The sequence below is a fragment of the Triticum aestivum genome, chromosome 3D (genome assembly GCF_018294505.1).
Source record: "Triticum aestivum cultivar Chinese Spring chromosome 3D, IWGSC CS RefSeq v2.1, whole genome shotgun sequence".
NCBI classification, from domain to species: domain Eukaryota; kingdom Viridiplantae; phylum Streptophyta; class Magnoliopsida; order Poales; family Poaceae; genus Triticum; species Triticum aestivum.
Window position 1 is genome coordinate 424,763,502 of NC_057802.1, and position 17,570 is coordinate 424,781,071.

Here is a 17,570-nt window from a genome sequence, read left to right on the forward strand (position 1 = left end):
TGCTCTGAAGGCTTGATGAACATGGCGAGGTCGTGTGCGTAGATGGACAGTCATTCCGTCAAACATGTCGTGGAACGAGCTTAGAACGCCTTCCTCTTCCACTCCACAAATCAGAGTTGTAAGAGCGTCCATGGCGATGACGAACAGCAGGGGGAGACCGGACCCCCCTGCCTAAGCCCTTTTGTGTGGAAGATTGGCGGACCATGCACTCCATTAACGATAACTTTGGTACTAGCCGTTCCAAGGATGGAAGCAATCCATTTTAGCCACCGGTTAAGACGCGTGTTAACACCATATATCTGACAGATGGGGGCCAGCTGTAAGTGCTGATGAGGCAAAACAACTTGACCTGACCTATAACTAAAAAAAAATAGAAGAAGGGGCGCCACCCGTATGCGTCTCACACAGCCGGGGTCTCTGTTGACGACGCCAATGCTACCGCCACACAGCTCTGGTTCGTCGTGTTTTGCACTCCGGCTACTTCTTCGTCGCCGTCGCCAGCACGGGCGTCATGTTGTGGGCGACCTGGCCATGGAATCTATCGAGGACAGGTTCGAGGGCCGGATCCCCTTCCGGCGCACGAAGCGCGTTGTGGCGCCAGACCCGGCGGCGCGTCCGGTTTGCCGCCCGAGGATAGATCCAAGCGCCGCTGGGCACCCGCGCAGCCCCGACGACGGACGGATCCGAGAGCGACGCGGCCTCCCACTATGCTAGCCGCCCTCCACTTCACCACCCGCCACCCCGCCGGGTCCAGCTCCTCCACTTCGCCAGCGTCGTCGGGCAGCTCCTGGGATATGAGGAGGTCCAACCCGGCGTCACTCCGATGTGCGTGACGGGAGACGGTGGCTGGCACCGCCGGGGTATGGTGATGGATGCAGTTGCGCACAGCTCCACGCGCGCCCGCCGCGTCCTACCGCACCGCGCCGGTCGGCTCGGCCACGACTGCAATCAAGCAGCATCCACCAAAAGATCTACTCGTCAATGATTCAACAATATCAAACAGGCATCTAGTGCGCGAAACTTACTGTCGGCGTGTCTAAATAAAATGAACAACGGCATAAACATCACACAGGAGCGATGAAGGGGCGCAGCTTTGTCTCTAGAGAAAGAACCTGGGCTTTTCACCTGACCGTGATCATATGGTACATCGTGGCCTCGTGGGATTGATTCATGCGTGACCCTTTTTCTCTAGTGTATTTATTTTAGTGTGAATGGGCCGGCCGAAAACTATAGACGCGCTTTAGGCGAGACCGAAGGAAGACTTGCTATTGCTATAAGCGAGATATAGCCTCTGCGATGTAAGCGAGAGCGTACAAAGGCAGAGGAAGAGAAGGAAAACAGTCGCTCGCTCGCCTGGGTGGTTGGGCTGCAGACCCATGAGGATGGAAGGGAAGCAGGGGGGAAATAGAATTAGAAAGTGGTTGGGCTGCGGCCTGGGAAAGAGAAAAAAAATTAAGAAACAAAGAAAATCCCAAAACCGAACTCTTCACAGCCCCAACAAAATCGCAAAAATCGAACGCGCTAATGCCCATGGCCCTATTGCGGTCGTAGCCACGACGCTCGCCACAATTAATCCCACGCACACTGCGGCCCTCCCAATCACGACAGCTCCAACATCTTGGGAACCCTACCTTGACACCACAAATCACCATCTCGCCACAATTAATCCCACACTACGTCTGTCGAGCGAATAAAAATGTCACTGCCGCCATGTCAACCACTCAACATCCATCGAACCCCGGGGAAACGAACCCTACAGAAAACAAAGCGGTGGCGGCGAAGCAGTGTATGCCTTAGCCCAATGCTGGAGTCGATAAAGAATTTGACTCCAAGCGGTCGAAGACGCTCGAATTGCCAACGGAGACAAAGAAACCATACTGAATCACCTGCGGGGCAGAGTGCGAGACGGGTTAGGAAAAGATGAGGGACTGGCGTTAGGGGAGCGAGGAAGGGGGATGTAGGGAATGCTCGCTCAGCCGTCAGTTAGCGCAAACAATTTATGCGCCTCACATGGCAATCCTCGCGGCAAGATCCGTGCGATGCACCCCTTCTCTTCTCCGCTTTGCTCTGTTACTCCTTTTGCAGATCCGAGGGCGCACAGCGTGTTCACACAAGATCAGTATACGTCAGTTCTATAGTGTTCAGGACATTACTCACTCAACTTGCCTAGCTAGCAGCGCCCAGTTGCTTGGGACAAACAACTGACGTTTTTACTTGACAATATATATTAGCAGTACGATTTAAAACCAGTAGGATTAATTTAGGAGATGTATTTACTTGACAATATATATTAGTAGAAAAAAGAACATCCATGCTGACAAGATTTAAAACCAGTACGATTAATTTAGGAGACGAGACGAATTCTATGGTCGGAAAAATTTGTATACAGCCGAACAGATAGCACTGCATTTTATTTTCTAGGGAAGCCATACACCACCCAGAACAATCAAACATTCGCTTCCCTTTGGTATTATCGTAAGTAAACACTGACCTCATATTATTCGCAAAAAAAACACTGACCTCATACAGCTTGAGAAAGAAATCACGAAGTTCCTTGCATGCCTGGATTTTTCATAGCAAATAAATCACAACAAACCATACAAAGAAGGTAATGCAAATTGTGTGTAATGCAAACAATACAAAGAAGGTAACGCAAACTGTGTGTAATCAAACAATACAAAGAAGGTAACTGCAGCTCCCTCCACATTTTCACATCCGGGCTTGGGACCGGCAAAGGCAGTGTTAAACCACAACAATACAAAACACAAATTATACAACAACATCAATCATTCAAGCAAAGCATACAGGACACACAATCAAGCAAATGCAATATCAATGCAGCTCCCTCCACATTTTCACATCCGGGCTTGGGACCGGCAAAGGCAGTGTTAAACCACAACAAACAAAACATACAACACCAATCATTCAAGCAAAGCATTCAGGACACACCATCAAGCAAAGCATACAGGACACACCATCAAGCAAAGCATACAGCACACACCATCAAGCGAATGCAATATTAATTCAAACACACACACAGTCGGTCACACACAAAGTCACAGTCACACACAGATTCAGTCACACACACAGTAACAGTCACACAGAGTCAGTCACACACATAAGAGATAGAAAGGGCAACAGAAAGCTAATACTACAAGCAAGACCCATGATGTAAGTTGTTTGGCATGCAGTACCTTCCAGGAGTAAGTTTTGCTATTTCTGCTCATTTATTCACATATACCTGATGGCATTAATCAGTGCATGTTCCTCCTCAGTAGTCCAAGCATCGTTCCATATGTTTGGATTCAGATGATTATGCCACCTAAGATGTTTTGAATGAATTCAAAAATCAGCTTCATATTAACAACTAAGATGTTTTGAATGAATTCAAAAATCAGCTTCATATTAACAACTGCATCACCTAGACCAAACGTGTTTCCCCGATAGCAGCCATAACTTGATTGAAGAATAGAGCAACCGTCTGAAGAAAGAAGAATAAAATAGTTAGCACGGACTGCGAATAGAGAAAGAGACGCCAAGAAATAACAAGTTACTCAAGGCAATTACCTGTTCATTAGCGATCGGAGGAAGTCCACCGAAGTAAACACACCGAGCATGCCGAGTAACCTAAGAAAAGAGTGGTCAGACATATGCATCACAGAACAAGAAAAATCTCAAGCACAAAACAAAAAATTGAGCATACCTGCTGTGTCATGGCAGTGGCTGCATAGCAAGTGGATCGATGCAAAGGGAAGAAAGAATTAGAAAGTAATAACAAAACATTGAATAATAAAGAAGCGTAATAGATCACAGGTGGGTTCATTCTGCCATCACCAAATAAACTGCAAATCAGAGTGAATCTGGTCGCGTTATGATGACAGAATGGACTATCCATGATTTGAGTACTAGCTACACATAATCATAAAAGGAGCACAGTAGTCACCTGTCCTAGGGCGGATAGATTGAGCATGTTCGGGAGCATGTTCGGAAACATCCCAGGATCAGCAGCAGGAAGTTCTGGTAGCTGACCTGCAATGCATCAACAGAGAATTGTTACCAGTGTAACCTTGCACATAGGGGGAAAATGCATTTCAGCAAACCATATAAAAATAAAACAATCAAAAGAAATACCTTGCAATGCAACCATTTTGTTAGTCCATACTTGTTTACAAGGTCAATAATTTTGTCATCTTCCTGTAGAAAAAATATCATAAATATAACTACAAAACATGCAAAATCTTTTTTTTCTCAAGCAAAGTCAGGAGTGCAATGACAAACCTCTTGAGTCCAAGGACCTTTGATGAGTTCAGTGTTAAAGAACCTTCTACCATGGATGTAAACATTGCACCTCTGTCCTATCCGGAAATAATTCATCTGCGTAGGTAGATACTGACACAATATGTGAGCTCACCACACTTGCATATACAGAACAATGTCCAAAGAAGTATGGCGTTACTATATTACTAGCTAAAACATTCATAAGGTATTACCAGACGTAAGATAAATATTGTGTACAAAATTGGAAGGAGTTAAATTCGAGAAGGATTACCATACAAACACAGACCAGGTTGATGAGTGATCCACGGCTTCAGTTCAAACACAAGAAGCACACCATCAGAACCATAACAAATCAAATTAGCCATCATGAAACCCTCCATCCACCCTGGATTCTACATATACATCATTCTCAGCACAAACATCATAGTTGTGGCAGGAAAATATACAGAAATGCATTGAAGAGTGTCCAAAGGGCAATGATACTACCAACTACAGAGGTATGTAGGTCATTAAATGACAAGCCCATGACCTTACAGAAATTTCCATGCGTAGGTAGTTATGGAGCGCTTGCACAATGACAGTCACAGTCAACACACACACACACATACACATAGTCACAATCAATACACAGTCACAGTCAACACACACACACACACATACACACACAGTCACAATCAATACACAGTCAGTGTCATAAAATGACACACAGTCACAGTCAACACACACGCACACACACACAATGGAGCGCTTGCACACAAGAAACAGACAAAGCAACACACACAATCAGTCACACACACAAACAGTCAGTCACACACAGACACAATGGAGTACTTGCACACAAGAAACAGACATAGATAGGATGAAACTAATCAAAGACATGAGAAAAAGTAAACTATTTGTTCAAGCTTCCCGTTCAGAACCTTCAACTCTGCATTATTTTAGTTCTTCAGTTCCAAACCTTTCTCTGCATTACCCAACTACAAGCCAGGAGGCCACTACTGTTATATAAACAAAGACAAGTGTAAGAGAGCCAGAGAGCAAATTAGGAGGTACCTTTTCTTTATCACCAAATTTCAGAGTCTGCACGTACCAAAATTGTATTTTGTGTCACAAGATGAACCTAAAGAACTCACCGGGAAAATACTCAAATTAACAGATCAAGTGAATCATGGAGAACATCATGTAGAATAGTAGTCCAACAAATCCAAAGCAATTCAAGTATATATGTAGATAATCAGAGCTCATGTACATGCAAACCTTTCCCTCCCATAAGGTGATAAATTTGCAAGTTGAAGGTCAAAATTCGATTACCTTAGTTGGTAAAACAGAAAGTGGTAGGAACCCTGAGCAGTCCTTGGCATACTATCAGAATTATCGGTCCTGGAAAGAGCAACATACTATCAGCATGAATACATAATCTTGTGAAGTGAACAAGGAAAACATGGCTAAATAAGCGTATTGGGACTACAGACATTAGCATCACAAAATGTAGAAAACATAAATATACCTGCGCTGTAAGCAAACCCCACCCATCAGTGTCCTTAGCAACACAAGGAAGAGCAAATGTGACATTTGTCTATATCCTACCTGAAATACTTAGGAAAGCATTATTCCAGTGAATGGACAGCAGTAATATACAAAAAAAAATATGATATCCACATAAGACATAATGAAACACAGATATCACAAAAAATGTATTGTGAAACACCACGGTATACATGATTATTATGATAAGAAAGAAAGGAACAAAAACAGGGAAAAGGATGCTGTGATGAGTGAGTGAGATATACTCCCTCCGTTTCAAAATAGATGACTCAACTTTCTACTAACTTTATAACTTTAGTGTAAAGTTAGTATAAAGTTGGGTCATCTATTTTGGAACGGAGGGAGTATAAGATAGGCATGAGATGCATTGGATGCCAAATCGGCCACACAAAGGAGTGGAAGCCAAGCAAGTGAGTGTTACGAGAGTCAAACTTTTCTGCTCAGCCTATCATCATCTATCAGCAGGAGAGAAGCCTGACCAGTGCACGTCTCTGGATCCCTGCCTGCTCGAAACGGCCTACATGGTTTGCATCCCTGAACACATCGCCATATATGGGGAGACGACATCGGAACACAAGCAAAGCTTGAATAAGAAACCAATTGGACAGACCATATAAGCAGTAACACAATCAGAATCACCCCATCCAAGCAGTCAAACACAGATAATGGAGCACTTTCACACATGAAACAGACAAAGAAACATACATAGATAGGGCACATCACACACACAGTCAGACACACACAATGGATCGCTTGCACACAAGAAACACACAAAGAAACAGACATAGATAAGGGTACAAACAGAAAGCCAATACATGCAAGACTTAAACTCAGAAAGCTATAAAGAAGTTCCAGAAACTGAATGAGTAAACTGATTTCTGTAGAGGGGTGAGGGTAATTCAGATCTTCATTCCTGAAAACAGGAAGCTAGTTGGATCATCATCACTACGGCACTACCCACAAGTTTGTAGGCACAGAGACGCATGCTTATTCTTGTCACAAAGTCTAGACAAAGCAAGAAAAGCATTATTTCAGTGACTGGACAGCAGTAATTGATATCAAATCTCATGCATAATTGAGTCAGTGAACCTCAAAAGGGAACAAAGAACAGTAGAAATGTATTGTCGAACACCACGGTAAATGATTATGATAAGAAAAATTGACAGCATGAATGTTCATACACACACAAAAGAAATACCACTTGCAAACAAAACCTACTTGTGTTGAACATAAATTAAATTAAAAAATTAGCAGATTTGCACTATATTAGGTCACAACCAGGTTATAAACAAACATAGCATAAAATCTCTATGCAATCCAAATCCTAATCACTCCCAGGCTTCCAAGTGCATGGCTTACATAGCGACAAATACAGAAGTCAGCATTCTAACCAGTGAGTTCAAAATTTGCTCCAAGTTGATGCCATAAAATTTAACAGGACAAACAAAAGGGACGTGACAAAAGTGAGCAGCATTGATAAAGAACATGTGATGAACGTGCTTTCACAGATAAATAAATTCTAGAGTTATGCTGACAGCAGAATTATATGCCCAGGTGGGCAATGACAAAATTCTGGAGTAATGCTATGCAATCTAGAACGAAGTCTAAGGGACTAGCAGCACCTCATCTAACGGACTAGCAACACGAGGCAAAAAAAGCAGGAAACCTTGTCCAACAGTAGCAGCAGCAGGTGTTCAATTAGTCAAGCAGCAAGCCACATGATTTGCACCCACGGCCTACATGGTTTGCACCCCTGAACACACATCACCATATATGGATAAGCAAAGCATGACAGGAAGTAATCAATTGAAAAGAACAGAAGCAGTAACACGCATCAGAACAACCGTAACGAATCACCCCTGCATCCAGGACGAGAGCACACACGCCTGACGAAACTGAAACAAGCTAGCTGGTACAATCAGAATCGACAGAGGAACCAGAGCATCAAAGGGCACGTCTCGATGGACGAGCACGAACAAGCTAGCCGTTTGAGATCTGAAAACTGCCGACGAACAACGCAGGAGCCTAGCAACCGATCTGAACTAGCACGACAAGCTGACAACTGCTCTCCGCCTCTCCATCTCCGGCCGCAACCCAATTTCAAAACCAAGACCCGACTGTTCCTGCAACTCTCGCGCAGACACGAACACGAAGAAACGCAGGATCCAAAGGGTCTCTCAGATAACAGAACCGCACGCAGAAATTTCTCAACCGCAGACCAGACGGAGACCCTCGACGAGACGGGCCAAGAACATGCGAGCGCGTCGGGGCAACGGCGAGGACGAGCAAAAACGGAAACGGGCGACGGCGAGAACGGGCAGAACCAAATCAGAAGCGACTCTAAACCGACAACGGCGGGGAGGGACGAGCAAAATCAACTCGGAAGCGACTCTAAACTGACGAACTGAGCACGAGCAAACTGAAACCAAATCGGGCGCGGTCCTAAACGGACGACGGGGAGAACGGGCAAAATCAAATCAGGCGGGGTTCTCTAGCTATCTAAACCGGCGACGGCGACGGTGACGGCGAGCAAAATCAAATCCGGACGCGACTCTAAACGGGCAAATCGACCGAGGACGAGCAAAATCAAATCCATACGCGATTCTAGACGGACAGATCGACATAGGAGGACGAGCAAGATGAAACCCGACTCGAGGAGGACATACGCACGGCCCGGACGAAGGGTGGAGGAGCAGCGGACCGGCCGGAGCGCGGCGGGGAGGTCGGAGGAGAGAGGCACCGCCCGGACAAAGAGAGGAGGAGGAGGAGCGGACCGGGCAGAGCGCGGCGAGGAGGCGAGAGGCGCGGCGCGGAGGAAGAGAGGAGGAGGAGCGGGCCGGCCAAAGGGCGCGGCTTTATAGCCGGGGCAGAGGCGGTGGCGGCAGCCGGAGCCTTGTCCTTCGCCGAGGTGCGCGTGGCGTGGCGTGGCGTGGCGGCGGAAATAGAAGGAAAGTGGAGCTGGCGGGTTCGTGATGGATGGAGCGGGCAGGGGTAGGCATCAATGCGAGGTCAGCTCGGCTGCGGTGCTTCCGTCTCGAATTGGGGGCGGACAGGGGAATTTCTTACCGTTGCGACGCCCGTCGGAAATGTTTTTTTTTATTCTTAAAAAGAAAATGTTTTTTCAGCACAGGTAACGCCATACCATACCATATTAGGCCATCTCAAACGGGCTGACCATGAAATGGATATGTATCTATCCTCAGACGTCGACATTGATACGGAGCCGGTTCGTCCAACCATGCCCGCGTGCATTTCAATCCGTATTTAAACAGGTCGGACGAAATACATGCAAATTGAATGATTTTTATCTAACTCTGACGATTTTTTTTACATTTCTGGCATATTTCATTAGATAAAAGCAACCGGACCTAAACTTAGTCTAAAAATCAAAGGTGGCACACGTCCTCCGAGTCCTTATTCTTCCCTTCCATGCCCACGTCGGGCGGCCGTGTCCATGTCCGACGGCTGGCTGAGCCACGCGGAGTGAAAGTGCGGCCGCCGATGAGCAAGAGTAGAACATGGGGCACGGATCGGCTCACGGGACTCGAGGCCTCGCCGCCTCCCACGCCCTACCGCTCCTCGTCGGAGTCCGCAGCCTGTCCGTCGGCGGTTCACGTGAGATCGATGATGGACATGGACAAACATGCCTTGTCGTGGAATCGGCACCCTCGAAACTTCATTGGCGGAGCGAAGGGTGCGCAGCTGCCGACAGTCTCATCATGGCATCCTTGAAGTGCGCCTGCGCATGCTCCATGGTCAAGCCGGCATCGAACAGGGCGGGCAGAGGCGCTGACTCGTCACCGAAGGATGTCTCCATCGTCAGAGGCCTCCGAGGAGTAGGCCGACCTCTATCCGGCTCACACGGCAACCCTGCCTGCCAGCCGTAAGGGTGGCCAGCCCATGCTTATGCTCTGTCGAGAGGCTCTCCAACAATGCACTAGAGATCGCGGTCATGGCGGAAGTGGTCCACGGGGGCGGATGTGAAGCAGATGTGGTGTGGTGTGGTTTGTGTCGAGTGTGACCTGGTGTAAATGGCAGACACCGGCCAAGCCAAGCTGCCGGTGTGCCTGTATAATGACGGTTGGCGAACGGACGGCAGCCTGCTTCAAGTGGTAGATATCCATCACGTCCCATCCAGTAATGTTTATACGGAGTTGGTTTCGCGGCCAGGCCAAGCGGTGGGGTGTGTCAATGCGGGCGCCGAAGTTGGTTTCACGGCCGGTGTGCCTGTATAATGATGGTAGGCGAACGAACGACAGCCTGCTTCAAGTGGTAGATATCCATCATGTCCTGTCCAGTAATGTTTATATGACATTGAACAGGCACGGACATCGGACGCGGCACAATTGGTGCTCTCGACGGATGCGTCGCTTTAATGTCGGCACAAATGAGAGGTCGCATTCGCTCTAGGCCGGCATGAATACAACGCTCGTGCTCTGGAGCGACTTGAGCAGTGGCGACCGCTTCACGCGGGAGAGATTTCGGGTCGGTCCAGGGTCACCTTCGCGTACGCGGCAGCAATCCCGCGAAGCCCCTGGTTTTGCCTCTAGTTTGCGGGAAAACATACGTCCAAACCGGTCCGTGGACCGATGATACGTCTCAACCGTATCTATAATTTTTTATTGTTCCATACTATATTATATTCTGTTTTCGACATTATTGGGCTTTATTATACACTTTTATATTATTTTTGGGACTAACCTATTAACCGGAGGCCCAACCCAGAATTGTTGTTTTTTGCCTATTTCAGAGTTTCGCAGAAAAAGAATATCAAACGGAGTCCAAACGGAATGAAACATTCGGGAACGTGATTTTCGGAACGAACGTGATCCAGAGGACTTGGACCATACGTCAAGACATCAACCAGGAAGGCACGAGGTAGGGGGTGCGCCTACCCCTGGGCGCGCCCTCCACCCTCATGGGGCCCACGTTGCTCCACCGACGTACTTCTTCCTCCTATATATACCTACGTACCCCCAAACTACCAGATACGGAGCCAAAAACCTAATTCCACTGCCGCAACCTTCTGTACCCGTGAGATCCCATCTTGGGGCCTTTTCCGGAGCTCCGCCGGAGGGGGCATCGATCACGGAAGGCTTCTACATCAACACCATAGCCTCTCCGATGATGTGTGAGTAGTTTACCTCAGACCTTCGAGTCCATAGTTATTAGCTAGATGGCTTCTTCTCTCTTTTTGGATCTCAATACAATGTTCCCCCCTCTCTTGTGGAGATCTATTCGATGTAATCTTCTTTTGCGGTGTGTTTGTTGAGACCGATGAATTGTGGGTTTATGATCAAGTTTATCTATGAACAATATTTGAATCTTTTCTGAATTCTTTTATGTATGATTGGTTATCTTTGCAAGTCTCTTCGAATTATCAGTTTGGTTTGGCCTACTAGATTGATCTTTCTTGCAATGGGAGAAGTGCTTAGCTTTGGGTTCAATCTTGCGGTGTCCTTTCCCAGTGACAGTAGGGGCAGCAAGGCACGTATTGTATTGTTGCCATCGAGGATAACGAGATGGGGTTTATATCATATTGCATGAGTTTATCCCTCTACATCATGTCATCTTACTTAAATCGTTACTCTGTTCTTTTGAACTTAATACTCTAGATGCATGCTGGATAGCGGTCGATGTGTGGAGTAATAGGTGCGTGGCCTCCTACTGGATTGATACCTTGGTTCTCAAAAACTGAGGGAAATACTTATGCTACTTTACTGCATCACCCTTTCCTCTTCAAGGGAAAACCAACGTAGTGCTCAAGAGGTAGCAAGAAGGATTTCTGGCACCATTGCCGGGGAGGCTTACGCAAAGTCAAGTCAAGATTTGATTTCCCGTCAACGAGCCATTTCTGGCGCCGTTGCCGGGGAGTCTACGCAAAAGTCAACATACCAAGTACCCATCACAAACCCTTATCTCCCACATTACATTATTTGCCATTTGCCTCTCGTTTTCCTCTCCCCCACTTCACCCTTGTCGTTTTATTCGCCCTCTCTTTTCCGTTCGCCTCTTTTTCGCTCGCTTCTTGTTTGCTCGTGTGTTGGATTGCTTTCTTGTCACGATGGCTCAAGATAATACCAAATTGTGTGACTTTACCAATACCAACAACAATGATTTCCTTAGCACTCCGATTGCTCCTCTTACCGATACTGAATCTTGTGAAATTAATGCTGCTTTGTTGAATCTTGTCATGAAAGATCAATTCGTCGGCCTTCCTAGTGAAGATGCCGCTACCCATGTAAATAGCTTCGTTGATTTGTGTGATATGCAAAAGAAGAAAGATGTGGACAATGATATTGTTAAATTGAAGCTATTTCCTTTTTCGCTTAGAGATCGTGCTAAAGCTTGGTTTTCGTCTTTGCCTAAAAATAGTATTGATTCTTGGAATAAGTGCAAAGATGCTTTTATCTCTAAGTATTTTCCTCCAGCTAAGATCATCTCTCTCAGAAACGATATTATGAATTTTAAGTAACTTGATCATGAACATGTTGCACAAGCTTGGGAGAGGATGAAATTAATGATACGTAATTGCCCTACTCATGGTTTGAATTTGTGGATGATTATACAAAAATTTTATGCTGGATTGAATTTTGCTTATAGGAATCTTTTAGATTCGGCCGCGGGAGGCACTTTTATGGAAATCACTTTAGGAGATACTAAACTCCTAGATAATATTATGGTTAATTATTCTCAATGGCACACCGAAAGATCCACTAATAAGAAAGTGCATGCGATAGAAGAAATTAATGTTTTGAGTGGAAAGATTGATGAACTTATGAAATTATTTGCTAATAAAAGTGTTTCTTCTGATCCTAATGATATGCCTTTGTCTACTTTGATTGAGAATAATAATGAATCTATGGATGTGAATTTTGTTGGTAGGAATAATTTTGGTAACAACGCGTATAGAGGAAACTTTAATCCTAGGCCGTATCCTAGTAATTCCTCTAATATTTATGGTAATTCCTACAACAATTCTTATAGAAATTTTTAATAAGATGCCTTCTGAATTTGAGACTAGTGTTAAGGAGTTTATGAATTCGCAAAAGAATTTCAATGCTTTGCTTGAAGAAAAATTGCTTAAAGTTGACGAATTAGCTAGGAGCGTTGATAGAATTTCTCTTGATGTTGATTCTTTGAAATTTAGATCTATTCCACCTAAGCATGATATCAATGAGTCTCTCAAGGCCATGAGAATTTCCATTGATGAGTGCAAAGAAAGAACCGCTAGGATGCGTGCTAAGAAAGATTGTTTTGTGAAAGCGTGTTCTTCTAGTTTCTATGAAAATAAAGATGAAGATCTAAAAGTTATTGATGTGTCCCCTATTAAATCTTTTTTTCAATATGAATCTTGATAATGATGGGACTGAATATGATCCACCTTTACCTAGAAGGCGTTCCAAAAATTCAAAGTTTTTAGATCTTGATACAAAAATTGGTAAAAGTGGACTGAAGAGATCAAAACTCTAGATATTAATGAACCCACTATTTTAGATTTCAAGGAATTTAATTATGATAATTGCTCTTTGATAGATTGTATTTCCTTGTTGCAATCCGTGCTAAATTCTCCACATGCTTATAGTCAAAATAAAGCCTTTACCAAACATATCGTTGATTCTTTGATGCAATCTTATAAAAAAAACTTGAGTTGGAAGTTTCTATCCCTAGAAAACTTTATGATGAGTGGGAACCTACTATTAAAATTAAAATTAAAGATCATGAATGCTATGCTTTGTGTGATTTGGGTGCTAGTGTTTCCACGATTCCAAAGACTTTGTGTGATTTGCTAGGTTTCCGTGATTTTGATGATTGCTCTTTAAACTTGCACCTTGCGGATTCCACCATTAAGAAACCTATGGGAAGAATTAATGATGTTCTTATTGTTGCAAATAGGAATTATGTGCCCGTAGATTTTATTGTTCTTGATATAGATTGCAATCCTTCATGTCCTATTATTCTTGGTGGACCTTTTTTTAGAACGATTGGTGCAATTATTGATATGAAGAAGGGAATATTAGATTCCAATTTCCGTTAAGGAAAGGCACGGAACACTTCCCTAGAAAAAAATAAAATTACCTTATGAATCTATTATGAGAGCCACTTATGGATTGCGTACCAAAGATGGCAATACCTAGATCTATCCTTGCTATTATGCCTAGCTAGGGGCATTAAACGATAGCGCTTGTTGGGAGGCAACCCAATTTTATTTTTAGTTTTTTTTCCTTTTTGCTTCTGTTTAGGAATAAATCTTTGATCTAGCCTCTGGTTAGATGTGTTTTTATGTTTTAATTAGTGTTTGTGCCTGTTGGAAATATGCCCTAGAGGCAATAATAAATGGTTATTATTATATTTCTTTGTTCATGGTAATTGTCTATTATTCATGCTATAATTGTATTGTCCGGAAATCGTAATACATGTGTGAATACATAGACCACAACCTGTCCCTAGTAAGCCTCTAGTTGACTAGCTCGTTGATCAACAGATAGTCATGGTTTCCTGACTATGGACATTGGATGTCATTGATAACGGGATCACATCATTAGGAGAATGATGTGATGGACAAGACCCAATCCTAAGCATAGCATAAAATATCGCGTAGTTTCGTTTGCTAGAGCTTTTCCAATGTCAAGTATCTTTTCCTTAGACCATGAGATCGTGCAACTCCCGTATACCGTAGGAGTGCTTTGGGTGTGCCAAACGTCACAACGTAACTGGGTGACTATAAAGGTGCACTACGGGTATCTCCGAAAGTGTCTGTTGGGTTGGCACGGATCGAGACTGGGATTTGTCACTCCGTGTGACGGAGAGGTATCTCTGGGCCCACTCGGTAATGCATCATCATAATGAGCTCAATGTGACTAAGGCGTTAGTCACGGGATCATGCATTGCGGTACGAGTAAAGAGACTTGCCGGTAACGAGATTGAACAAGGTATTGGGATACCGACGATCGAATCTCGGGCAAGTAACATACCGATTGACAAAGGGAATTGCATACGGATTGATTGAATCCTCGACACCGTGGTTCATCCGATGAGATCATCGTGGAACATGTGGGAGCCAACATGGGTATCCAGATCCCGCTGTTGGTTATTGACCGGAGAGGCGTCTCGGTCATGTCTGCATGTCTCCCGAACCCGTAGGGTCTACACACTTAAGGTCCGGTGACGCTAGGGTTGTAGAGATATATGTATGCGGAAACCCGAAAGTTGTTCGGAGTCCCGGATGAGATCCCGGACGTCACGACAGGTTCCGGAATGGTCCGGAGGTGAAGAATTATATATAGGAAGTCAAGTTTCGGCCACCGGGAAAGTTTCGGGGGTTACCGGTATTGTACCGGGACCACCGGAAGGGTCCCGGGGGTCCACCGGGTGGGGCCACCTATCCCGGAGGGCCCCATGGGCTGAAAGTGGAAGGGAACCAGCCCCTAGTGGGCTGGGCGCCCCCCCATGGGCCTCCCCCCATGCGCCTAGGGTTGGGAACCCTAGGGTGGGGGGGCTTCCCCCTTGCCTTGGGGGGCAAGGCACCCCTTTCCACCCCTTGGCCGCCGCCCCCCAACCCTAGATGGGTTTTGGCCGGCCCCCCCTCCCAAGGGGGCCTATATAAAGGGGGGAGGGAGGGCAGTAACCTACAGCCTTGGGCGCCTCCCTCCTCCCCTGCAACACCTCTCTCTCTCTCGCAGAAGCTTGGCGAAGCCCTGCCGGAGACCCGCTACATCCACCACCACGCCGTCGTGCTGCTGGATCTCCATCAACCTCTCCTTCCCCCTTGCTGGATCAAGAAGGAGGAGACGCCGCTGCACCGTACGTGTGTTGAACGCGGAGGTGCCGTCCGTTCGGCACTCGGTCATCGGTGATTTGGATCACGGCGAGTACGACTCCGTCATCCACGTTCATTGGAACGCTTCCGCTCGTGATCTACAAGGGTATGTAGATGCACTCCTTTCCCCTCGTTGCTAGTAGACTCCATAGATGCATCTTGGTGAGCGTAGGAAAATTTTAAATTATGCTACGATTCCCAACAGTGGCATCATGAGCCAGGTCTATGCGTAGTTACTATGCACGAGTAGAACACAAAGTAGTTGTGGGCGTTGAGTTTGCCAATTATTCTTGCCGCTACTAGTCTTTTCTTGTTTCGGCGGCATTGTAGGATGAAGCGGCCCGGACCGACCTTACACGTACACTTACGTGAGATAGGTTCCACCGACTGACATGCACAAGTTGCATAAGGTGGCTAGCGGGTGTCTGTCTCTCCTACTTTAGTCGGAACAGATTCGATGAAAAGGGTCCTTATGAAGGGTAAATAGAAATTGGCAAATCACGTTGTGGTCATACGTAGGTAAGAAACATTCTTGCTAGAAACCTACAAACCACGTAAAAAAACTTGCAACAACAATTAGAGGACGTCTAACTTGTTTTTGCAGCAAGTGCTATGTGATGTGATATGGCCAGAAGATGTGATGAATGATATATGTGATGTATGAGATTGATCATATTCTTGTAATAGGAATCACGACTTGCATGTCGATGAGTATGACAACCGGCAGGAGCCATAGGAGTTGTCTTTATTATTTTGTATGACCTGCGTGTCATTGAATAACGCCATGTAAATTACTTTACTTTATTGCTAAACGTGTTAGCCATAGAAGTAGAAGTAATCGTTGGCGTGACGACTTCATGAAGACACAATGATGGAGATCATGATGATGGAGATCATGGTGTCATGCCGGTGACAAAGATGATCATGGTGCCCCGAAGATGGAGATCAAAGGAGCATAATGATATTGGCCATATCATGTCACTATTTGATTGCATGTGATGTTTATCATGTTTTTGCATCTTATTTGCTTAGAACGACGGTAGTAAGTAAGATGATCCCTTATAATAATTTCAAGAAAGTGTTCACCCTAACTGTGCACCGTTGCGAAGGTTCGTTGTTTCGAAGCACCACGTGATGATCGGGTGTGATAGATTCTAACGTTTGAATACAACGGGTGTTGACGAGGCTAGCATGTACAGACATGGCCTCGGAACACACGCAATACACTTAGGTTGACTTGACGAGCCTAGCATGTACAGACATGGCCTCGGAACACGGAGGACCGAAAGGTCGAGCATGAGTCGTATAGAAGATACGATCAACATGGAGATGTTCACCGATCTTGACTAGTCCATCTCACGTGATGATCGGACACGGCCTAGTTAAACTCGGATCATGTTTCACTTAGATGACTAGAGGGATGTCTATCTGAGTGGGAGTTCATTGAATAATTTGATTATATGAACTTCATTATCATGAACATAGTCAAAAGGTATTTGCAAATTATGTCATAGCTTGCGCTTTAGTTCTACTGGTTAAGATATGTTCCTAGAGAAAATTTAGTTGAAAGTTGGTAGTAGCAATTATGCGGACTGGGTCCATAAACTGAGGATTGTCCTCATTGCTGCACAGAAGGCTTATGTCCTTAATGCACCGCTCGGTGTGCTGAACCTCAGCGTCGTCTGTAGATGTTACGAAACATCTGACATACACGTTTTGATGACTACGTGATAGTTCAGTGCGGTTTAGAATTGTGGCACCCAAGACGTTTTTGAAACGTCGCAGAACATGTGAGATGTTCCGAAGACTGAAATTGGGATTTCAGACTAGTGCCCACGTCAAGAGGTATGAGACCTTTGACAAGTTTTCTTAAGCCTGCAAACTAAGGGAGAAAAGCTCAATCGTTGAGCGTGTGCTCAGATTGTCT

The 17,570-nt window shown here is 45.3% G+C and overlaps 1 long non-coding RNA gene across 14 annotated transcripts; it reads right to left on the reverse strand.

The window, feature by feature from the left end:
- Positions 1–2,897: 2,897 nt before the first annotated feature.
- Positions 2,898–8,779, reverse strand: LOC123079342 (uncharacterized). 14 transcript variants are annotated; one of them, XR_006437931.1, is made up of 11 exons: positions 5,786–8,778; positions 5,590–5,658; positions 5,332–5,398; positions 4,550–4,670; positions 4,279–4,389; positions 4,132–4,194; positions 3,944–4,029; positions 3,704–3,723; positions 3,568–3,627; positions 3,422–3,481; positions 2,898–3,322 (listed from the first exon to the last, which is right to left on the reverse strand). It is a non-coding gene; the product is annotated as an uncharacterized lncRNA (long non-coding RNA). The 14 variants fall into 14 exon arrangements; XR_006437939.1 differs by having other exon boundaries at positions 4,550–4,586; positions 5,786–8,776; XR_006437941.1 differs by having other exon boundaries at positions 4,550–4,586; positions 5,332–5,358; positions 5,786–8,775.
- Positions 8,780–17,570: the final 8,791 nt, after the last annotated feature.